Source organism: Athene cunicularia (genome assembly GCF_003259725.1).
Source record: "Athene cunicularia isolate RWA chromosome 2 unlocalized genomic scaffold, athCun1 chr2_part1, whole genome shotgun sequence".
Classification (NCBI taxonomy): domain Eukaryota; kingdom Metazoa; phylum Chordata; class Aves; order Strigiformes; family Strigidae; genus Athene; species Athene cunicularia.
In genome coordinates this window covers 118,338,316-118,363,218 of record NW_020799095.1, presented here as the reverse complement: position 1 = coordinate 118,363,218, position 24,903 = coordinate 118,338,316, and the positions used below count along the sequence as shown (strand labels likewise).

At 37.5% G+C, this 24,903-nt stretch overlaps 1 protein-coding gene across 7 annotated transcripts in view; it reads left to right on the top strand.

Moving 5' to 3' along the window:
* The window catches only part of NCOA2 (nuclear receptor coactivator 2), a 187,879-nt gene that overhangs the window by 5,308 nt on the left and 157,668 nt on the right, over positions 1-24,903 (top strand). Inside the window, exon 1 of one of the 7 annotated variants that reach the window (XM_026841602.1) lies at positions 18,815-18,913. The exons of the other annotated variants lie outside the window; for them this stretch is intronic. The gene's annotated coding sequence lies outside the window, so the exon portion shown is untranslated. Of the gene's footprint in view, positions 1-18,814; positions 18,914-24,903 lie in introns of those variants that run through there. 7 annotated transcript variants of the gene reach the window in all.

The following is a 24,903-nucleotide window of genomic DNA, read 5'->3' as shown; positions in this document are numbered from 1 at the left end:
AAAATTAGAATTGAGAAAATAATTGGTTTTATAGTAGGTATTGCAAATCAGTTCATCATTGAGGAAAGCCGTAGTAGTGTCAGAGGGAGTTAAAATGTTTCCATTCATATTTTTTCAGCATGTTTTTCTTTTGCTTATATTTGGATATTCTCACTTAAACTTTGAATCATCATCCTTACAAGTAACACATGAAATTGAAGAACCCTTTTTGTGTTGGGTTCCTTTGTCCTTCAATATCTAGGTATGTGTTTTATTGCTATGAAAGAGTGAGATGTGTCCTACGTTCTTTGTTCAGGTTGTAATCCTGAAACTCTACTGTGTGATAGTATTTTGAAATGGGGTAAAACCAACTACATTTCTGTAGAAGTAGGTGGCCAACACATAAAATTTCACTTGGGTTAATTTTTATGGCCTTTCAGTTTTCAGTTGTGGGTTTTTGCTTGGCTTTTCTTCACAAATCCTGGTTAACTCTGTTTTTATTGCTCAGTCCTGCTGAACAGACTAATGTAAAACTTTTTCTGTCTGTAATTACAGTATGTAACTTCTAGAATGTATCCTGCAGTGGAATAGGGTTTATATGCAGCTGATGGTACATGAAGCTTGATGCGTGACTACTGATGTTTAAAATATTCCTTGTCCTTGGCTGCGGTTTTATTTTTTTCTTGATCAACACTGCAATATTTGAGGAATCAATACATATGAGTCTGTTGTATAACACTGTGGTTGCCACACTTAAAACATACTCTACACAAATCCAGAGAAGCAAAAAATAACCAAACCCAAAACACCCCAAATTAGGGGTGTTTTTTTATATGAAAAATCATGTGCTATTCTACCACTGTCACACCCCAAGCACCACTACCACCACTACTCTACACCATAGGCTATGTTCTATTAATTTTTTGCTTCTGTTGGTTAGTGTCAAATATGCTGTGTGTATAGCACATCCGATTCACAATAATATATATTTGTTTTGAATATCAGCATGGAACTGTGCATATGGTGCTTTGGTCCTGTTTTAGGTACTGTAGGCACTTCTTAAAAAAACCCAACAAACAAGTAACAGCCTGCTGCTGCTGAACTTGATTCCAGTAACAGTAGTTATCAAAGTTTCCTCCTACTTAGTCTTCCTCTTATTTGCTTCATCACTCAGTTTCTGAGCTATTTCCTTCTGCCCCCAGCTTCCAAGAGAATTTTTTTTGTATGTTGTGGTCTTCTGATACAACCTGGTAAAGCTTTGGGATAGTCCATTCTCCTCCACCTTTGCCATCAGTCAAAGCCCCCAGCAGCGTAGGAGGAGTGGTGTTTTGGGTCCGGACAGTTTGATCCATGATTATGAAACTGTAGTAAGTGTTAGATGTATTTGCATCTGTGTATTTTGAGGGGGAATTACTTACTGAAAATGTATTTTTGGCTAGCTTGAAGCTATTAATGAGTTGGCTTGAATTTCATGAGTAACTTTGCTGAGGAAGGGGGAAAATTCCCTACCAATCAGAAATGCTATAATGGCTCACTTAGGAAATTCTGAAATCAGAAGTTTTGGATATCGAGGCTAGATTCACAGGAAGACTGAACAGTCAATAAGCCATGGGGAGACAGCCCGACTCTGGGGTACGGCTCTGAGCAAGGAACCGCTGTGAGTGGGTGAGATGAGGGTTCTCCCTGGGCTACAGTTTCAGTGGCACCCGGTGCCCTGGGTAGAGGGATGGCTTGTGACTGCATCCTGGTGTCTGGTCTTGCTCCCCACGAGCTGCAGTTTACCCTGCTGCTCCCGGGTCCAGGGCAGCCCTGCCTGTCTCCATTGCACCAGACTGGTGATGGGCAGGTTGCCAGTGTTTTACAGCTGTGGCAGAGAGTGGCTCCCGACATCACCTGCTGCACTGGGCTGTTGAGCCCTCTCCTGTGCCTACATGGGCACTGGCAGCATGGAAATAGGGGTACACCCGTCTTTGGTTGCAAAAATTGGGGAGAGGTAGGAGGGCAGATTGCCACACGCAGCCTTCTGAACACCAGGATGTGGGTGCGCAACAAGATCATGGAAGGAATCGCAATGCTCCTGATTCAGAGAAGAGGTTTGCATTTGGGTCTCCTGCCTCTTAGGAGATTGCTGCCATCCCTGGGCTGCTGAATGTTTTTGAGCAGAACTTTGCTGCCTCTGAAACAGCTCTGCTTTTTATTGGTGCATAAATACTTACAGAGAATTGAATTTTCTACGTTGGCAGTGAGCACCTTATCTGTTGTGTGTGCCCTATAGTAAAAACAAGTAGATTCTTCACTTGCCCAGTTTTACAGATTTATTTATCTGCTACCTATGAGGTTGTCTTCTCAGACAAGGTACTGCAAAGGAAGCTAAGGTATATATTCACAGATATATTTAGCAATTAAATCCCTTTGTGGATACTCTTAATGCTTTGAGATAGCTTACCCTACTTTGACATGAAGTAAGCTATCTGAAGCAAGGGCATTTTTCCTGGTGAATTGAGAATTTGTACAACTTGAAACAGATTTTTTTTTGTTTGTTTGTTTTTTTCTTTTCTTGTTCGGTGGCTGAAATGAAAAATCCATTATATGCACAGCTCTGTTCCTGCTATCAGGGGTATCATTGTCCATAATTAAATGGATACATTTGACTGAAAAGATATAACACAAATTAAAGTTTCACATGGTTGCCACTGTGTATGCCATCCTTTTTTTCAAAATCCTTTTAAGGTCAGTGTGAAGTATTTTACTGTGTAAAACTGATGAACTCTTGAAAATCTGAAAAGATACAAAAAGAGACATATTTAGATCTCTTGGAGCAAATGAGAAGGAAAAATGTGAACCATGTACACTGTGTCTGGCAAAGGTAGAAATAAACGCTTAAAAATTTAAAACCACGAGGGAGTATTTTGTGTTATGGTGGGAAGGGCCATATGCCACAACTTTTCTTGCTGTTGACATGATTTGGGGACTGTTCTTACTGTTCTAATTTTGTGGAAATACTGTGGCATAAGCATAGTGGTAACTTTCATGATGAGCTGTACTCTGTTCTGTTGCACTTGTGTAAATAATTTTTACTCAAGTTGTATAGCAGAAGCTGAGAAAGGAAGACAGTTAGCCTGCCCTTAGAATTTCCTTGGGGGAGGAGGGACTTTTTTTAGAGATGAGATTCTGAGAAGAGAAATAGGAGGGTTTCTTGCAGAAAGTTTGAGCTAACTAGCAATACAAGAAAGATGAAAATATAAAATCTAATACTGGGTCAGACTTTCTGCTAATTGAAAATATTTCTCACTTGTATTAGCTGAATGTAAAGACAATACTGTGTTTTACTGGTTTTAACTGATTTTTGCTTACCACTGTCAGGGAAGGAAGTCAGTAAAAGGGAACTGGTGTTTTCTTACACAGACAGTGTCTTGAGGAACAGAATAAATTAATGCAACATGGTTTTCCGTGAGGGTGCATACCTGCAACAACATAAGAATTTTTTACTTAATATTTCAATAACTGAAAACGTGTGGGTTTTTTTTCTGTGCATGTATGTTTGTTTCTATGTTGTACTGATTGTATTATCAGTTTTTAGTTCTGTCCTGTTGCTTTTTTCAGCGTACTGGGTAATATCAGCTACTCTTATGCCATGCCCATGATGGGCTCTGTGGCTCTTATTGTACCAAGCTTCTGGTGTTCTTGTATTGTGTTAAACAGTCGGTTTAAACGATTTGTTCAGGCTGGCTGAGGGTCAGCTACAAAAATTGAACATCTTGTTACCTTTGACAACATTTTTGGGGTTTTGGTTGGGTTGGATTTTTTGTTTTGTTTGTTTAATAATCAACAAATAACTTAGATAAGGTGGCAGGGAACTATGTGTAGAGTTTGGGGACTTATGTTTGCCCCTGCCTGTGATGGAAATTTCCCTATAATTATACTGACAGGAATGCTCTTACATGGGTAACAACAGGGATTCTTGAGCTAGAGAGCCAGGAGCTTACTCTTCAGTGCCACATTTGCCAGAGAAAACAAGTCACTTGAGCCACTTTTGTGGCTGTAAAATGGGGTCAACCCTCATTATTTTCTCCATATGCAGAATTCAGCTTCATTGGTGCTTGTTGATTGTGTAGGGAAAATAAATAAAAATATGTTTATATATTTTATTTCCTCAAATGTAAATTAAATGCTTGCTTCTGCTTACCTATGTTGTGAGTTAATACTGAAATTGTAAAAAATGCTGGAAAGAACTTGCCTATTAAAATGTTGAAGCAATGGCCTTTTGCTATTTTATTAAACAAGAATCTATCTAGACTGTTTTGAGTTAGCAGCATTTTTGTCTGCTTATGTTATGAGATAAAACATTGAATATTGACTTAACTTCACATTTCACAGAGGAAGAATTAAAAATTATCTCTGTGAAGGGTGACTATGGAGTTACTCTTTGAAATTCTAATTTAACACTTCAGTAATGGGTCAAGCCTGCTCTGAATCCTCTGTGGGATTATTTGATTTGCTGTCTGGTTAACCTCAAGGAAAATGCGATGTCTTTAAATTACTAGAGGTGCTAGCTATCACTTTATAATGGAGCCACATGGGATAATTTGTTGTTTTAAATTAGGAGTGTCACCTGATGACTGAGGGATTATATGAATGGGTCTTATTTTTGAGATCTACCTTGAGGTTGAAAATTGCTTGCTTTTTTTTTTTTTTTTCTTCTTTTGCTTACCATCAACTGTATAATTGGAGATTGATACAACTGAGGGATAAGGGGGAAAATGTCATCTTTACCTGAGATGGGGATGGGTTTAGGGGTTTAGTATTTGTTTTGTCTTCAGTGTTATTTATACATGGAGAAGTTTGTGTTTCTTTTATTTGCATAAATGTTTTGTGCCCTGACAAGAAGATTTTTTTCTTCCATAATAAAATTTATTATTAAATGGCATCCATGTGACTGGAACTGAAGGGAGATGTTCTGCTTTTTATAAGTAGACAAGCAACTTGAATATTTTGCAAGTTTATGCATGTAAAGTTTATCCTACCAAAAGCTTTAAAATTAATTTGCAAAGTATTGAAATACAAATATAATACTCAAATGTATTATGCTGCATCATACATAAAATGAGTATTTGGCAGTTAATTAGTAACTTGAATTTGGGGGGGTTAAAGGCAAGATTTCAGTTAATAATGAATTCACTCCAACATTTTACTTTTCATTCTATTTTATGTTGGATATTCTATGCATATTACTGTTATAATTTTTTCAGCTACAGTTCAACTTTAAAAGCCATATAACATACCTAGTCATATTTTAGCAGGTTACATATTTCTCTGTCTTACAAATTAAATTGAATTTTTAAACATCTATAGTTTGTGATGTCATAGAATATAAATTAATATAATGAAAAGCTTAGCATAATACATCACTTTAACGGCACTCAGTGTCTCTTCAGGAGTATTGAATAGAGACAAGCTGTGCAGTGTGCATTGCATATACTGAGAAATTTCACAGGACTTTTTGACACCAGTTTTGAAATGAGTTGTGGGCTCAGCTCCAGCGCCACTCTGATCGTAGCCTGTCCTGCAGAACTTTCCATTGCCAGTCTGTCATGTACCACGTAGGCATGTGGTATTTCACCCAAGATTTCTGATTTGAGTAACCATGGCTATACATTATTTGAATTGTGTTTTTAACAGAATTTACTTACTGTTGCTTCTGAGAATTATTTTTTTTAAAAAACATATTTTTATACTTGTACAGTTCCATGTATATAAGTTAGTAATACATTTTTAATATGTATATCAACATGTTGTAGCATGTTTTTGAAGTTGGTAATAGCTATGGAAATTTAAGTCTTGACCAGGTCTGATGACTTGTGATTTTTGGGAGGAAATACTGGGTAAAACAACAGTCATCAGTTTTGCACATGTGTAGGGAAGGAAATTTTTTAGGATATGAAAGTTTTTCTTGTGCTTTCTAGGAGTTGACAGAGATGTAAATAATATAGTGCAATAAGGATTATAAAGATAAAAAATAAGCAGATTTATTTTGCAGTATTTCCATCAAAAATTTGTTTACAAAAGCAAAAAAGCCTTTCTTCTGTCTACTGCATTAAGATGCACATAGCAAAGTGCTAGCTGCAGCAGAAGCAAGCAGGGCCAGGCTCGCCAGCCTCTATCTGAAGAATTGCTAGCATGCACAAGTTGGGCTGCTTCCTACTTCAAGTTGGATAGCTTTCTGGTGATAGGAGAGGTCCTACAGCTACACATTTGTGGGTTACTAAAAATAGTGGTGCTGGAGTGGGGAGGGTACAGTAGCACAGCACCAGAAAACCTCCCCAACTCTCCAGACCCTAAGATTTTAACAAATAAATGCTTAAACAAAACACCATCTCCCCATGGTAGGCAGTTACAGGCCCACTCATCCCGAGTCTGGCTGACTGGCCAGCTTCTGCTGCATGCCCTGAAGACCATTTGTTTGAGCTATTTGGAAAGAGGGTTATTCAAGATGCAGAGGTTAAAAAACTTTTGTAGGGAATGCTTGATTTGATTCTCTTCTTTTTTCCTGGAGAGGAAATACAAACTGAAGTGTTTCCTTACTCCAGACATAGCAAGGGCAATATGGGAGTTCATGCAGATGACTTCCAGACAGAAACCTCAAATACAAAATATTATTGTGAAAAAATTAGATTGGGACTAAAATCTTTAGATTGTGTCTGCTGTCAAGTGTGAAAAAGAGTGTTTTTGTTACTGGTAGGTGAAGTGCATCTTGATTTGTCTTTCTGTTAAACCTGAGGTGACTCTTCGGAAGGTGAAAGGTGGTTCATTAGCTGAGATATTGAGATTTCCTGAAAATAAACTTACGTGGTTTGCCAAGTTATATGGCTACAAGTCATCAGGCTTTCTCTAGAATTTCAACTTGGCCCAAAGCTGAGGTTCAAATAAGAAAAAAAAAAAAATAGAAGTTAATAACATAATTTATACAGACTGTTTTGTGTGACAACATTTTGCTTTTATTAGCTACTGTTTTCTCTCTCTCTCTTTTTTTTTTTTTTTTTTTTAATAGTAGATTGGTGGTTTAAGCTGTATTTCAGATATGCCGTCTTTTGTGTAGTTAAATACAATATACTGCTAAGAATAAAGGAAGAGATACAGATTTTTTTTTTTCCAAGTTTGCTTATAGCATGCATAGAGAAGTGTTAAATATGTCCAGAGTCCTAATGGAAAACTTCTTCAGTATTGTAGGGAATTTCTTCTGAGTTGCAGTTTTGAGGGATCATTTGCCATGAAAGAACTTGTCACTCAGCAAATCTTCTGCTAGTAGTTCGGGTTGTATTTTGGTAGGTAATTCATAAGACAGCTCTTTACGATCACGTCATTTCCCCCAATGGCAACAACTGCTTTCATGGGAAACCAGTAGTAAGAACACGGATTGATGTATTTTTAGTTTTCTTTAATGCAATTAAGCATCTGGAAGTAAGCAGAGCCATCATCATGTGAGCAGCCAGCTTTCTACAGAATCTCAGGAAATACTCTTGACCACTTCTTGCCACTGGCTGCTACAGTTATTTGATGTCTATTTTTTTTGTTCAAGATACTCAATTTAGTGGCCTGTACACATTGTTAGGATTGGTTTGACATCTGGCCAATATTCCTTCCTGCTTACTATTATGTACTTAATATAATGCTTGTTGCTCTGTGTCAGATTAATATATATGAAGCTTCATGATGGTCTTGTGAGGTAGGAGTTGTACAGGAAAGTTGGTAGGAGAAATTAGGGTAAGAACCTAAACTGTGTGTCTTCTAGATATTAATGAGAAACCAATAGGGTGATGGCTAGGTGCAAGTAAGATAGTCTATTCTGTAAACATTGATAATAGCTCAGTCAACTTGAGTTTTGTTTGTAGAAGCACAGTGTATCACAGAGTGAGAAGTTGGTAACTGAATAGTATCTGTGTAAACAAGCTCTTTCCTAGTGAACTTTTTGCCTTCAGACTTGTGCTATGTTTGTATTAACCAGGTCTTTAAATACAGAATAAATGAACAAGAAAAATAACTCTCTGGCAACAACTAAGACCAACACTTCATAAGGTGTTTAAGAAAAACAATCTTGATTTCCATCTCTCCCCTGCTACTTCTCTACCTTCACAGTCTCTGCTTTCTGCTCATGTCCGGCTAAGATAATATAGTAAATGTCTGAGCTCTTGCAAGTAAGGCTGTCACATTGATGTTTAACTGACTTTGAAGCAGTGCAGCTGTAAAGGGGAAATGAATTCTGTTCTCTGTCAAAGCCTGTAAAAGAGTGTTTGTTTTAGCAGCTACTGAAGATGGAAGTGTTTATTCCATGACTGTGTTGGTTGTCAAAGCTGGACATATTTTCCTGTATTAATAATATTTGGAATTTTTCATTAGTTATCATTTCCTGTTGGTTCTTGAAAGAAGTATTGAGATGCTGATCAGTGTTCCAATCTTTTTAGCTCTTCTTTCCGCATTTGAATGGAAATCTTGGAATTCTGTGGGGGGAGGTGGTGGTGTGGTATGTGTGTGCAGGCATGTGTAATTATGTATTATATAAAACTTCAAAAGCTGTTGCAAATGTCTGATACTTTTTGATCCAAAAAGGCAATAGGTTTTTTTACAAGAGACAGAGGGGCAGCTCTTCCAGTTTGTCAGCTGATGGAAGATGGTACCTAATATGCATGAAACACAATCGATTAGTCATCTTTTTGTTTTTTATATGACTTCTGTCGGACTTCTGCTCCAGATACAAAAAATTGTCTCTTGATAAAGGAAGACTGGTTAGGATCTGGATAGTTACTCTTACTGAAATATATGTTATTCTGTGCATTTTATTTCAAAAATAGCTTATCACATGCACTTAGCAAATCTTAGCCGGTCAACACAAAATCTTTCTGAAGTGTTTTAGATGCATTGTTGCTGCAGTGAGTGGAAAAAAAAGGTGAAGTAATGGAGTTGGAGTATTTTTGGTTTGTTGAACTGTTTAAGATACATCATCTAGAGCTGAAATTTAATTAAGTATAAAGGTTTAAAATTGGAAACAATAACCATGCTAAGTAAGCCTGTCACAATCTTGGCATCATTAGAAGAGACAGCAAGTGGTGAAGGAAGCTGGATTTGTGCTGGTGTTGCTTACAATGGCATGTAACTTACTAATTACCTTTGCTGTAAAATGTTTGGTAAACAGCCAAAATACTGCTTCCTTAGTTCCCTAGGATCCTTGTTTTGAGAGAATTATACTTCCTGGTGTTTTTACAAGAATTACATGGATGCCAAAATATTTTCCAAGCTTCTCTTTGATGATCAGTAGGATGTAACAGGGTGACCAAAAGTTACTGAGGAAGTGAGTAGGAGAGAGATAAAAAGGTGTGAGAATGACTGAATCCAATAGATGTGTATTTATGCATCTTCCCTACCCTTCTCATTTTTAGTCTGGTTTCTAAAGGAAATGAAACTCACGTGATCATGACTGAGACAAAACATGTTTATGTGCATTTGTGTGGTAGTATGTATGTGTTTGCCATTTCCTTCCTCTGCCTCAGAGAAACTGTGCTTCTGCAGGTTGCAAGATGATACATGGTCAGGCAGATAACTGCCATCCTGTTAGTGAAAGGACTTTACCTGTTGACAACCCTGATTTGGTGTCAGCAAATCATTATGGGAGAGCAAAATTATGGATGGCCGAGGGCACAAAGTCAGCCAAGTGCAGAGGTGTTGGCGTGTTTGTCAAACTAAATTTCTATGCGCCTTACTATTTCTGCTTGTCAGCTGGAGATTGAAACCCCTTTTGATGCAGAGGAATTGTGAGGTTTAAGACTTACATATTAAAAAGCAGAAGATATATCAAGACAGTGTCTTATGTGCTTCAAAAGCTATTGATAGAAATAATGTACAATATTAATATGATCTTCTGAGATATATATGGGTAATTAAAATGTAGAACTCCATTTCTTTAAAGAATACACTGAGAAATTCAGGTTGAATATGGAGATTATGAATCCTTTCGTTGTACTAATGTAAAGTTATTGCTGATGGTTGTAGTCTTATTTTTTCATCTATGGACTAGCCATAATGCCATGTTTTAATGTCAATTTTTTTTTTGTAAGTCTCTGTTGATTTTCAGGGTAGAGACGGGAAGAAAATATACAGTGTTCTCTGTCAGTGGGACAGTGTAGGCCTTCATTTGTCCTTCCCCACATCTAACATAATGATTTTGGCTGTCAGTGCTGCAAGTTGTTTGTTTCGGCCTCAGATAATCAATCTGATTAAGTATCTTGGCGGTATTTGATATTATACAGACAGCATTTGAAATGGCAGTGATATTTCACTGAGCTACTGCTCATGTGGAAAGCTTCATTTTAATAGTCTTGGTGATAACAAAAACTTACTGAAAAGAGTGAGGTGGATATATATATATATATGTATATATCTTTTGGTGTGAGTGACTGTAGACATAAACCACTATGAGAACTTTTTCCTATGTGCTTGGTTCCTATTACAGAATCACAGAATCATGTAGGTTGGAAAGGACCTTGAAGATCATCCAGTCCAACCATTAACCTAGCACTGACAGTTCCCAACTACACCAGATCTCTCAGCGCTATGTCGACCCGACTCTTAAACACCTCCAGAGATGGGGACTCCACCACCTCCCTGGGCAGCCCATTCCACTGCCTAATAACCCGTTCTGTAAAGAAATACTTTGGACATTTGGATGAGTGAGAGCAGTGAGGTTTATGTAGTTAGTCTATTTTAAGTGTTACTCAATAAAAAGGTTGAGGAAAACGTTCTCTGAATGGTAACAAGTGTCATGAACTCAAGCTGTTACTGGCCAGCTGCATGTTCATCAGAGATTTCTGTGAGGTAGAAGATGCCCTTGGTCAGGTCTGATGCCTATGATGAGGCCAGCTGTACTTCAGAAAAACTGGAAAATGTAGTGTCATCTTATGTGCCCTGGACAGAGGTTCTTCAACACAATGGCAAGCCAGCTTTAACATAGCCTTCGTTAATTCCTAAATTCAATGGTTTTGCTTCAGTTTATCTTGTAAAATGCCACCTAATAAAATTTGTGTACTGAGCTTTCCCCAGAAAAACTCATCACTTGCCAGCTCCCCCCAGGACTCATCAAGTCCAGTGCCTTGCTGCAGTGTCTCTGCTAGCCAGAAGTCTTAGTTTCATCTCTTTCATATCACCTTGCTTCCCTCTCTTTCTCACTGCAGAGTCAGTGTAAGAAAGGCTAAAATTTTTTTACTTCATAACATTAAGGCAGAAAATAACTTTACAAAGGAAAAAAACCTCACAATCAAACTGAAAATAAACTTACTTTCTGGTGAAAACTTTCTTCATTCACCCTCCTCAGCATTAAAAGTAAAATGGCACAGTGTGTCTGGGATGTGAATAAATGCAAGCCTGATTTAGCTCCTGACTACAGCAGAAAAAAATTCAGGTATGCTTTTTAAGGAATGGTTATTTAAAAGTAATGTGTTTTTGTTGCAACATGATTATATATTTAACAGGAAACTAGGTTTGCAGTCTTTATGACTAACTCTTATTACTACTGCTCCCTTGGTTTCCAGGAGATGATGACTATAATGCTATATAAAATCTTCAGGTATGCAGCATCATCTCAGACCATTTTCTTTTTTGTCCCATGGTATTACTGCTCAATCAAATTTTTGTAAAGAAATATATGAAATTCAAACCCCGTATCAGTATAATGTTTTAATTTTCTAACTCCTTGTTGTTGGTCTGGGTGGACCATAGGAGAATGATAATAGGGCCACATCCCTAGGGTTTTTTTGGTTTTAGTGCTTCATATGCACAAGTACAGAGTGTATCTGGAACTTGTGTTTTACATGGAGGAAAACCACTGGCTTTTTAAATCAGTAAAACATACCAAAATAATTCACTTTCTGAGATGAAACCAACAGGGAGTTATTGGGAATAACTTTTTTTCCTCTTACATGTATTATTAAAAGACTTTTTATTGACGAAGGTAAGTATATAATGAATAGCATTTCTTGACCCTATGTCATTTGCTGTGTAGGAACAGTATTTAGCTACAATAACTCTATAAAGGATTGCATGTGTAACTGCTCAGAACTCATGTAACTTTTCCTAAAATGTTTGTGTGGGAAAGAAATAATTTGGGACCTGTCCCACACAGACTAACATTTGAGAGTCATAAGCATTAAGCATGACTGTTTTTCTAAAGACCACCAGCCCTGTTTGGTTCCTTTGGTAGCAATGCAGATATTTTCTTATAGCTGCATGTATTTCATGATCTTTAAAATACCAGGAATGTTGCTGTCAGTGTGCCTTTTACCATCGTATATTACCATGATTTGACAGCTGACAAAACAAGCATGCAAAGGCTGACGTTTGTGCCAGATGTCTTTCATTATATATTTTTATAGGCTTAATTTTTCATGTGTGCACTTTATGTTGGCAGCTTTAATATTTTTTTGCAGATGAAGCTTAATTGTCTTTTTTATGAACATTTATATTTTAGTAGATTAAAATTTTACCACAAAATGTACTTGTAACTCAAATTTCTGTGCAGAATATAAAACCTTACCAAAAAGATTACCTGAAAAGGTTCAACCATTCTTTAGGCTTTAGAAAAAGAAGTTGAAAACATCTTATTCTGATAGAGAAGCTTTTGACCACCTGAGGAGCTTAACACTGTATTTTTCCTTTCATCGCCTTATGGTGGCCCTTGAGAAACTCTTGTGATGCTACTTTTAAGAAGCAGACAGAGTCCTGTTATTCATAATCAAGTGTACAATTTAAATTTTTTCACTGACTCTGGCTAGATTCTGATGATATACGTTATTTTATGGCAGTCTTTTTAATCTTTGACAAACAGGTGAAGTACCCATGAAGTTTTGAGTTGTCTCTTGGGTTTGGCCCTTCTGCCACTTGGTTTCCTAATGCATCTGGGAAGTGTCTGCTAAGGAGGAACTAAACATAATGGAGTCCTTTGATGGTCCCATAGCTTCTGCTATACACACACACACACCAGCTGTCAGCCCCTTTACACAAGAGTATCTTAGGAAATGGGAGTGAAGGGTAAGAAACTTGGTTTAAGGCTTTAACAAGTGTCAGAAATTGAGCAGGGTAGGGCTAAACCAGATTTTTATTTTCCCTTTCTCAAAAATAGTGAGATATCTGATATATGCTTGTTATATATGAGGATGAGATTATGGTTTCAGAAATTTTTCACAGACTGTGTGGATGAAAGAGATTCTGAAATAACAAATAGCCAGTGCTATGGCATTTTCCTGTGGTGACAGCAACTCCAGTTGTAAAATTGCCAACTTGTCTGATTTAAGTTAGGGTTTTAAACATCTGTAGTAAGCACCAGGACTGTTCACTAGGTTATCTTGGGGTGATACTCTCATCCTCACTCAAAGGTTCATCCTGAATCTTACTCTAACAGGACTCTCTTAAAACTGGATTTATTTATTTTATTTTATTTTTTTTTTTTTCCCAGAGGAACTGGTTTTGGTAAGTTAGTGTTCTTTATGAACACTGTCTTTTAGAAAAATGAGAATGCTTCTAATATGGAGTTGAGCAGTCTGCAGTTGCATCAGTGCCACCTTCTCTGTACTCTCATGCTGTGGGAAGTTATGTGGAAAGGAACAGAAACTGGGTGCCATCACTTTTGCCTTAACAAGTTTATGATCATCTTCCAAATGAGGTTTATTCTGGAGCAAATAAAATGGTAGGAAGAAGACCTGTGCTTACAGCTATAAGATGGTGAGGGCATCCACTAAAGTCTGCTGAACATGATGGAACAAAATTTCATGGGTATTTTTAAAACAATAAATATAATTGTTGACTCATTTATATATTTCCTTTTACATAATGTCCCACCCACACACATACACTTGTTTTGCTCCACTCTGCTTTACAAGACTCTCTGTTTGTGTGTAATATCGTTGCTGTAATCCTGTCCTTTCCTCTCTCAACTTCTCCCTTAAGAACTTTCAAATAATGGTTTGAAATGTTAACACTTCTCTTTTTCAAAAATATTTTTCCTCAGCTTCCAAATGAGCACCACTTTGAATTGTACTTCTGATACTTTTCATTTTTCTGCATTTAAGAAACCGAATGGAGCGCACTCATTCTTTGTTTCCTTTTGGTAACAGAAACCATAAAAATGAATAGGACCTAATTTGTGCCAGCATTACAAAACTGGTAATGTTATCTGCATACATTTGAAAACCATTCAGAATTCTAGTTTTATGAAAAATCTTCTCTCGTGTCTCTACCAAATGCAGAATTTATGTGCATTTTAATATAACATAGTTATGGAGATAAATGAAAAGAAGCAGGTGGATGTGGAAGGGCAATAAAATGAGAAATTTGAAGTGCAGAAGGCTTAAAAAACTCAAGGTACTTGTTTGTTCTACTCAAGTGACAAATGTTTTTGGAAAATAAAGTCTTATGGCATGTTAGTTCAGTTGTAAATCTATTAATTTGTATATTTGACTGTAAATACTATGATGGATATTTTTTACAACCATCCTTTAAGAACAAATTCTGGTTTTAGATACTACAATATCAAAAAAGTACATAAATTTCTGTTGCGAAGTTTACATCGGTAATAGCCAGCAAATTCTAAATTGACACACTGTTATTTTTCATGTACAAGTATACACTCAGGTTTCTGTTCCCAAATGTCCTAAATTGAGAGCTAAAATGACGATTTCAATAGTCACAAATACCTGTGTTTGTTTTAGTATGGACAACACGTATGGTATTGTTTCAACATAATTGTGCGGATTAAGTGTTTATATACTTTCCGTGTATCTCAGGATCTGGTCAATAGAAGAAGTTAGAAGTCCAGCCTCTCATGATTGAAATAATCCAAGTAAATAAATAAATTGTCATAAACTCTGGCAGAAGCGGAAAGATTGGGCTATTTTATCTAGTGCACTTCTACAAATTAAATGAGTGTTTAGCTGTCTCCCAAGTGTAATACACAAATGGATGTTACTAAAATATGCACTGTTATTACCAGGCAGCAGGGTTAAGAGAAAAAAAAAACTTAAAAGTAACAATTTTGCTTTTCACATAAATGTGTTTTATTCTCCTCTACACGTTGTTTTCCTGTCCTTTTTCTATCTACAGGTGTTATGTCACTTGCACACTTGGTTTTTAAAGACTCTTGTGAAAGTATCACTCTATTACTTCCAGCTGAGTAAGTACTCAGTTGCACCTCATAAGCTTTCCAAGTCACGTCTTGCAACAGTGACAACCCTGTTAGGAAAACAACTGAGTTTTTAAAGCCCTGTTCTTGTTCTCATGCACCATGTTAGCGATGCTTGGAGCTCATTTGCGGGCCTATCGATGAATGATGGTGCAGTAATTTCAATTATTCCATTCAGTGGTGATGTAGATGTTGATTGGTTTTCAGATACTAATCCTGTTCCTTAATATAGCAGTTGGCCACATGTGCAAGCTTGTCCTGTTAAAGGAAGGGCCTTCAGGGGAAAATGAGTTCTGAAACATTTGGGCCTGGATTTTATATATTTCCTAGGAACTACAAAGTAAAGAAGAAATGGGTGGATGATTTCAACGGCAGTGACAAAATAACACTTGCCTGTGCCAATGAAAAGCAAGGAAAACATCAACCTTTTGTAAGGCACAGTGTAAGACCTATTTCCTCGATTGCATTTTATGAAATTTGTCTTGTACTTAAACTTTTAAACAAAGTTCTTGGGCCATTCAAGTGCTGTCAGTAGTGAAAAAATGTTGGAAGGATATACAAGACGGTTTTTATTCTAGTGCCAGTTCTACTATTCAGCCTTAATGTCAACAACTTTTGTCACCAGGAATGTAATATAACCAATAGCAGAGTAAAATCTCAGCCCAGCTGTCCAGGGATGATTCCTCTGCTGTTGTAAATTAGTGGGAATTCTTGTGAAAGAAGATTTCCACATGGGGAGTGCTTTGGAGAGTATCAGCGCAGGCTTCAGCTGCCTTTCATTTGCCTGCCTTAACTGCATGTTATGTCCATCTTTGCTCTTAAAAGTTGTGTGTAAATAATTACCTGTCATCCTACAAATAGCCCAACAGAGCTGCGATTGCAAAGCCAGCTTTGAATGGGCTATACACAAAAGGACAAGTAGTTATTCTGTGCATTTGTATTTGAAATTACTTTTTGCTGGAATTTTTCATTGTGCTGTTGTTCTTTAGCTCAGTAATTTCAGAAGACTACCATACATAAAAGTTCGTATCCTCATGGTAAACTATTAGTATTCTTAAGTCTGTTTATTTTCTAACATTTTATCCATAATTCAGCAGAAGATGTTGTTTGGTTTAGTTATCTTGCTTTAGTCAAACATTTTTTTCTGATACTGCCAATTTCATGATCTGTAGGGAAGGTATATTTAAGATCCAAAGACGCTTGTGAAGGGCTTGTGCTTGTGTGAGTTCAAAGGAAGAATTAAATATAAATCCTCTGGGTTTTTTTGTTTTTGACCTTTTTAAACTACAAAAAATTGTTTAAATGGGTTTCATCAATCCAATGATGTGTGGAAGCTTTGTATGTTTTTTGTTCTACCTTGTTCTTAACCTGATTTTCATTGCATCTTTTTCATTTGGCTGCTCTGAAATATGAGAGTCAGATTTCTAATGTACAGCATGTTAGAACAGGTTTTACTGCATCTCCTTTCTTTCCTTTTTGTGTTTGGGTGCATGCAGGTTTGAAAATTATGTACCTCCACTTGCTGATTAGAACATTTAATTTCTTTGCAGGGTTAAAAAGAAGACCTACTTCTGTAAATCAATACAAATTTACCTGTCTTTAGTTTAAGCTGTAGTTGTTACCCATTTTTGTACTTTTGATAGATACAACCTACTTATTTTAATTAACTCTTGGACAGAAGTCAACAATGCTGAGAGGAAAAGATCTCAGTCAAACTTGGTGTATATTCCAACTGACGGGGTGGCTAACATTTTCTTCTTACTGTCAGAAGTACTTTAGAACTATATTACCTTGTGTTCACATTAAAACATAATTCAAGGCTATGGCCTTAAATACTTGATTTTTTTTTTTTTTTAATCTTTTCCTTCCCTCTTCCTCCTTTTTTAAAAAATTACTATTATTTTTATTCATGTAGAAAACATTAATGAATGAGTCTTCTAGAGTTGAGAGGTCAGGCTACTCCTCAACTTTGCACTATGACTATGTATTTTAACAGTTTTATGTGAATTAGGTATGAAGAATATTTTTTAAAAATTCTAAATTGTGGGTGTGATAGTGTTTGTTTCTGGTGGCATTTTGAGCAGATCTACTGACATAAGGATAGGCTTAAGGGTTTTTTAAAGCATTAGTTGACATTTTTGTGATGCTAAAATATTGTACTATGGGTAGGAAACAAACTAAAACGTCAGCCAATCAAGGTGTTGGTGTTTTTTGTTTGGTTTTTTTTTTTTTTTTTTTTTTTTTCCAATCCTGTTGAAATTAATAAGGAAATTAGAAGAAATAGTGAATTCCAAAGGCACCTTGGAAGGTCACATAGAAGACCTTTCTAGGGGCCAATTTAGTAAAGAGATCTGTAATTTAGTCTTCTGAATGACCGCAAGGAGAAATGTTCTTAAAATTTGTTTGTATAGTTCTTACATGGTGTTTCCTAAAACCTCTCATGAGCTGCTTTAAGATAAGCCGGGGGTGGGGGAAGGGTCTGTAACGTCTTAAATTTTGCTTTATGGAGTTAGCTGTTTAGAGGATTCAAGTATGTGTTTTATATTGTTGTTTCATGGAAGCAAAACAAAACCATGCCATCTTTTTAAAAAGAATGGTAAGTTTGACAGCTGGAGCAGTTGCTCCAATAGTCTGGATTTCTAATGACCCTATCATGCTATCTGGTCTTGTGTGAGCTTTTTATTTCTTTTGGCTTACTCATTTATGTGTGGGGGTGTTTTTTTGTTGGGTTTGGGGTGGTTTTTTTTGAAAGAGATAGTGTCACATTTTAATTCTTTTTTTATATTTTAACTGCTAAGGTTTCAAAAAATGGAGGCTGTAATGGTTTGCTACTTGATAAACTTTCATGCTATACTGAAACATATATATCTATCTCTTCAGAGAACTTTACAACAGTTCTGTAACTATAACTGTGTATCAGTAAGTACCATCACTTTTTCATTTAAGAAACCAAGATGATACATGTTTGTTTCTGCACCAGCATTGAACTGAAAAGTTGCTGGATACCAGGTCATGCTGCCTGTGCAGAGGTATTGATCTTTAGGGTGTTTAGCAATCCTTGCAAGCTGCCCCTGTGCATGTTGCAGAACATTGGATATGTTGCCCTGGGAGAGGGCTCACTCATTTGTCAGGAGGCTGTGTATTCTCCCATTTGGGGCTTTTCTGAACATTATGAAGCACAATTTAAGTTTTGCAGGAATGCTCAGCCAGTAATCTCAGTCATCTAAGTTTTAACATATGTCATGTTAGCTTTTTAACACGAGACAAATCTGAATGTTTCCAGCTGTTATTTGAAACCCTAGTTCGCAATGACACTTGTTTCAAGAACTGAAATTTATTGCATTTGTGTGACAAGGAGTAGAAATAAATATGCTTCTGTATATACTTGTTTGCTAATAGCATAAATTGATGGAAGCACAATGTTTATGTAGAACAATACTACTTGGAAGAACATTCGGGGGAAACAAAATCTTCTTTATAATTTCTTACAAAAAATTCTGAAGACTAAAACAGAGGGATTGCTGACATGCATTTTCACCATATCACAGAGTAGGGAAACCCTATTCTGTTGGGGGGTTTTTTATTATTACATTCCGCAGGAATCCTGTGATTTCTTGACTTCTCGGATTATCTTTTAAACCTTTTTGGCTGCGTGGAAAGGACGCACTGACTTGGCACTTGCTGTGGTCGTAGGAAACTCAGAAGATGCTTTGCATGGTAAAGTGAAATCTGCTGTGTGTTCTGTTGTTAACAGAATTTAAAAACACAGATGTCTAACTCTCCAGTTATAGCTGTTGTTTTGTACGGTGTATGTGTTACCTAGGGAAGTTGTGCTGGTGGTGGCAGGGTGCACAGAGCAGCATTCCACAGAACTTGTGACTTTGTACCCTGAAAGTGTTTAGCAACCTGCAGAGATTATAACAGCAAACATTTTAACCAACTTTGACAAAGTTGCTATTACAGGAAGAAAATAATCATTTAACCTTAAATAAACACTTTCTGAAACTTGTTAGGAAAAAAATACCTTTTTATTCTTATTTTGTGGATTTGTTTCTGAGTAGACTGCGGACATGTGCAAAGGTTTTGTCTCTTCTTTAGTATAATAGTTCAATGTGTTGGGCATACAGGGTGGTTGGTAGCAGCAGTATTTTATATGTAGCACCACTGCATAAATGCCAATCAAGATATAAACAGCAAATAAAGTTAGCTTAAAATACAGCTGAGTTGGGAAGAAAAATCAGATTTTGGGTATGATGTATATTTGACTGTTCCGTACAGAATACGGCCTGGAACATACATACGTACCTATTGACAATATTATTTGTGTGTTTCTTGGCAAAGTGCATTGGCTTTTTATCAGGTGGACAAAGTAAAATGTAGACTTAGTAGGTATCAGGAAGACTAGAAGCTCAATTCTGGAGCAATATATTATTGTCAGGATGTTATTATTATGAGACCACAGTAAGTTTAATAATAATAATATTAGTGAAATTGTTAGGAATTTGAAATCCCTTAAGCCCATCTGGAGATGGGTGAGACTATACAAACAGCATGCTTTTCTCTCCTTCATAGCTCTGTATCTTTGCATCAAGCTTGCCTTGTGTGTGACTGAGTTGGCTGTAGCCATTGGTAGGTTTTGAATGTGAAATACTAGTGGAGCATGTTGTATCTGGGGTATTTTTGTGTTACTGTTTCTGAAGATGGACCATTTAACATGGGTTTATCTGTCAGCCATGCATAAAAATGTGGTCCACTACACACTCCAGAGCATACATAAGTCCATACAACATGCAGATGAGCATTGTGTCTACCTGAAAGGCTAGTGTGCCAGCTTAGTGCAAAAATACTCCTTAGATACAGATCTAGGGGTTTCCTTAATTTCTGCAGTGGGCAGAAATTGCCCTTGTGCTTGACCTTGGCTCAAGCTAAGGGACAACTTTCTGCTTGGTTCTTACACTTGTGTGTCATGTTTGATTTTTGATAAATGAAACCCAGTCCTTTTCTGACAAGTCTCTTCACATTCTTACTTTGGTGTGGAGTTTAAGGGTTACTTAAGGAATAAAATGATGCTTCTGATTTGTTTGCCAAGGATAATGATAGTAAATTCTGCTATAGAATTCCAGTGAGTTGTTGAAACTATAAATTTAAATATTGAATAGAGTGGTGCTTCCTAAGCAGTTATTTAAACAAAACATTTTCTGAATGATGTTCAAAAACCATCTTTTAATTGGCTTAGAAAGCTAATTAAGGAGAGGGCCTTCAGGTCTTGAAAAACCCTAAGAGTTTATATTTGCTTTTCAGATGTAAAAAAGTGTTATAGAATTGATGAGTATGAGCAGCCTCTGCCTTTCAGACTATAAATAAGAAATATAGCTCCAAAGACAATAATTTGCCAAAATAGCTTGGATATGTTCGAAAACACTATAAAATAATTACTAGTTTTGTCTTAAGTACTGTTTCCATAGAACCTCTAATGGGTATTGAATAGGTATGAAAGGAAAGGTTAACTGTTTGACTTCTTAAACATTTTTTTTCCCTTAACTTAAAGTGAGCCAGGGTTTTCCAGATTTATTTTTTTTTTTTTTTAGCAGTGAAACAGCTTTCTTCCTTCAGTATATTCAAGACCACTGTGCACTTGTAATAGAGACTTACAGGGAAAAGTCTTTAAATAGGACCATGTGCAGACCACAGCCTTTTGGACCACCATTTGGAAACTTCTGCTTTTTAATATTTATTTGTAAGCCTATACTATAACTTTTTTGGCCATGGCATGAACACGCATTTTAATAGTTTTAGTACTGTAAAAATCTTAACACAGTCTGTCATGCTTTTCTTCTTAGATAAATCTTCCACTATTACTACATTTTTCCAGCTTTTTCATCTGCTGTATTGGAAAATGTAAGTTTTTACACTTGAGTAACTTGTGCATATGGAATCATTTAAAAATAACAATACATTCACACATATGGATTTTTTTGTGGGCACTGGTTTTCAGAACAGTGATTACACACATGCTCTTTTTTTTAAAGAAAACTTTTACATAATATTTAACTAAGTAACATATTCTTTGTGAAGTCAGGATATCTCCTGAGCTAGAAATTAAACTTCTTGATTCCGTCTTTATGAAATAAATGTAAGTAAGCCTGGCTTTTGTAACTGATTATTATGGACTTATCAACTTGGATATTATCAAAAGTACAACTGCAGACTTGCAAACAGTAACTGAAAAAAGTTAATATGGTTAGATTTATTCTCATGTTAAGACTGAAAAGGTATTGAATGAAATCTGAGTTGCTTTTATACTGAAAGCTTTCAGGTTTTGGTTGATAGTTTCTTACATTTATTTTATAGAGAAGACTACAAATACTTGAAAGTAGCAAAGAATTAAATTTTTTCTGTGACACTAGAATCACAAAATGGTTTGGGTTGGAAAGAACCTTGATCATCTAGTTCCAACCCCCTTGCTGTGGGCAGGGACACTTTCCACTAGCCCAGGTTGCTCAAAGCCCGGTCCAACCTGGCCTTGAACACTGCCAGGGAGGGGGCAGCCACAGCTGCTCGGGCAATCTGTTCCAGTGTCTCACCACCCTCAAAATAAATAATTTCTTCCTTACATCTAATCTAAATCTAACCTTTTTCAGTTTGTTACCCCATGTCCTATCACTGTACTCTCTGATAAAGAGTCCCTCTCCATCTTTCCTGCAGGCCTCTTTTAAGTACTGGAAGGCTGCTATAAGGCCTCCCCAGAGCTTTCTCTTCTCTAGGCTGAACAATTCTAACTCTCTCAGCCCATCCTCATGAGGTGCTCCAGTTCAATGATCATGTCAGTGGCCCTCCTGTGGACCTGCTCCAGGTCCATGTCCTCCTTACATTAGGGGTCCCAGAGCTGAACACAGCACTGCAGGTGAGGTCTCACAAGAGTGGAGTAGTAGGGGGTGAGAATCACTTCACTCGACCTGCTGGCCACACTTCTCTTGATGCAGCCCAGGACCTCTTAATAGACCTCTTAATTCTAGTGGCTTTTGGCTTTGCTTTTTAAAGGCAATTTCTTGTTATGTAATTATTTCACTGTGATTGCATTGAGTTGAAACCTGGCATGCCAGGCATGTGCCCAGATTGCCCACAGTGGCTGTACATGTGGAATACCAGATGTGTGTAGCTGCCCAGAGCTGGTGCATGTGCTTTGCCTTCCAGTGAAGATACAGCAGATGAAGCAGCATCAGCTAGCTGTCTGTCACAGGTAGCTGCCCTCTCGTCTCTACCTGAGGAGAGGGTTCCTTTTGCTAGGGAAGTTCTAGTTATGCACTTTGTTTTTTACCATGATGTAAGGTATAAATCATTGGGTTTTGGTTTTGTTTCTTGACACCAAGGTCTGTGTTTGATGGCAGTCAGTAGGTGTTCAGCCTGAGAATGGCCACATGTACAATTTGCTCTGCAGGCTCCTCTTTTCTAGCACACCATTGTCTTGTGAGCTGACCAGGTCATAAACATATCTCCAAGCAAGTGCCTGCAGAGGTGCTTGAGATTGTGTGTGTGCTGGAGGGTGGTCTCTGATTGCACTTGGCTTTTGTATGTCATTCTCACCAGAGTGAGCAGGTCAGGTCTTGTTGGTGACCTTGGGGAAGCCTTGAAGAAGCAGGGTAGTTAGAATCAAACTATTTGGTCTTTGAAATGCCTCTCGTTATATGACAGTTGTTCGTAGGGCCTGTTTTCTAGCATTCCACCCCTCTTCTTTTCTAAACTCTCAAGGGAGACTTTGTAGGAAGTCTGTGAGGCTCTCTGAGGAGTCTGTGATACCCATCTAAAATGATTCTTAATGGAAAAGCTCTTGAAGAGCTGGTGTGACTCTGAGATGCTCTCTCAGTAGCACACTTCTGCCTTGAAGTTGTCTCTGACATGTTCTGGCTGCGAGAGCCAGCTCCAGGAGACAGAAGATCTGTTGACTGAAAGAAACTTCATGCCATGAAGAAATGCTCTGACCCACTTCATCCGTCTGTCTGGGCTGGCGGTTACTACTTCTCCCTGAAGCAGGAGAGATCAAAGATTCCCAGGTGTGGCCGAGCATTATTTGCTTTCACAGAGCTGGCTAAGCAGAGGGATAAGAGATTTCATGAGGGTTTCTCTAAACAGGCACACCTCCTGTGTCAAAATTACGTCAGTTCAGTGAGGTTAAGGCTGGAGGATTACATACCTTGGAGTCAGTACTGTATCCTTCATCTTTGAGTGAATCAAAGTATGACTGTTTCTAGGATGTTAATGTTGACATACTGGTACTTCTACCCAGACTGCTTGAGGTCTGAAATCTTCACTTAGAAATTCCTTCACTGGAAATCCCTTGAAGAAATCTCCTTGCTAAAGATTCTTTACTTTGAGAAGTCTTCCCACTTTCCTCTCTTATTGCATTAAGAAGTGCTGATGGAACACAGGACTGAATTTGCCTTGCAAAAATGATCAGCCTTTCTCCTTGGCTTCTTGGTTGGCTCCTTCCAAAGCAAAACCAGTCATCTTTGAAAGGTCTAGGAAGATTCCAGCAACTTGTTTGCTAAGACTATGTCTCTGATAGCTGTAGCCAGGACTTCCTCAAGCTTTCTGGAAGTTCTTGTTGATATCATGGATATCATATGGGAAGATCTCAGTTTCCTTTGATATTCCACAGCTGAGCTATCGAGCTACTCGAGTCTTGTTCAGCTGTTCTCATTAATGTGCATATTATGAACTGCAGCAGGTCCTTGTCTCCCTTCTAGAATTGCATAGAAGGCAGATAGCAGTTATCAGTTTTTCTTTAAAAAGATGTAAATGCTTCTTTGAATATTTTAATCAAATCATACAGGGCCACTGAGCTCTAGCCTGTATGTAGATTATGTGAATATAAATGTAGTTGGGGAGAAGTTTTGTTTGGAGAGTCTTGTGACTGTGCTTAGGAAAGCCTGTTTCTTTCAAGTGGCTTTGAGGCATGTATAATCCCAAAGTTGGATGAATCTTTCATGTTCCAAAGTGCAGCAGGGCAGGAATGCCCAAATAGTGTGTGGATGGGCTCATCATAAATGAAAAACTACATAATCTTTGGTTGTTGCCTTGGGAGTTTGCCCAGAGAGGCTGTGGAATCTCCACCCTTGGAGATATTTGGACATGGTCCTGTGGAGCCTGCTCTAGCTGACTCTGCTTTGGGCAGGATGTTGGACTAGATGATCTCCAGAAGTCCCTTCCAACCTCAGCCATTCTTTGATAGTGTCATAGTGATTCCAGTTTAAATTCCCCAGTTTGGGGAAAGGATGAGAGGGGTAACTCCATGCAATTCAAAGCAGCAGGAAGAAAATTTCAGGCAGTATCTCTCTTTGAGATTATCTCTCTGGCTGGGGAACATCTGCAACTCTGAGCCCTCCTGAGATAGGATCAGTCAAAACATGCACCTGTAAATGAGGGCTGTGGCTAATTCCCACCATATACTCTTATTTCACTCAGTGTGGTCAGCTGTTCTTTAGTCTATGAAAAATGGACGTATTCTGTCTGGAGAAGAAATAGTCATCTGTTCTACGGCCGGAAAGGATAGGTTAGAGGTTGATAGATCATGATTAACAATGGAGAGATTAAAAGCAGGACAGTTGTCAGTTGGGCTCCCAACCTAAGAAGGACATGGACCTGTTGGAGTGAGCCCAGAGGAGGCCATGAAGATGATCAGTGGGCAGGAGCACCTCCCTTATGGAGAC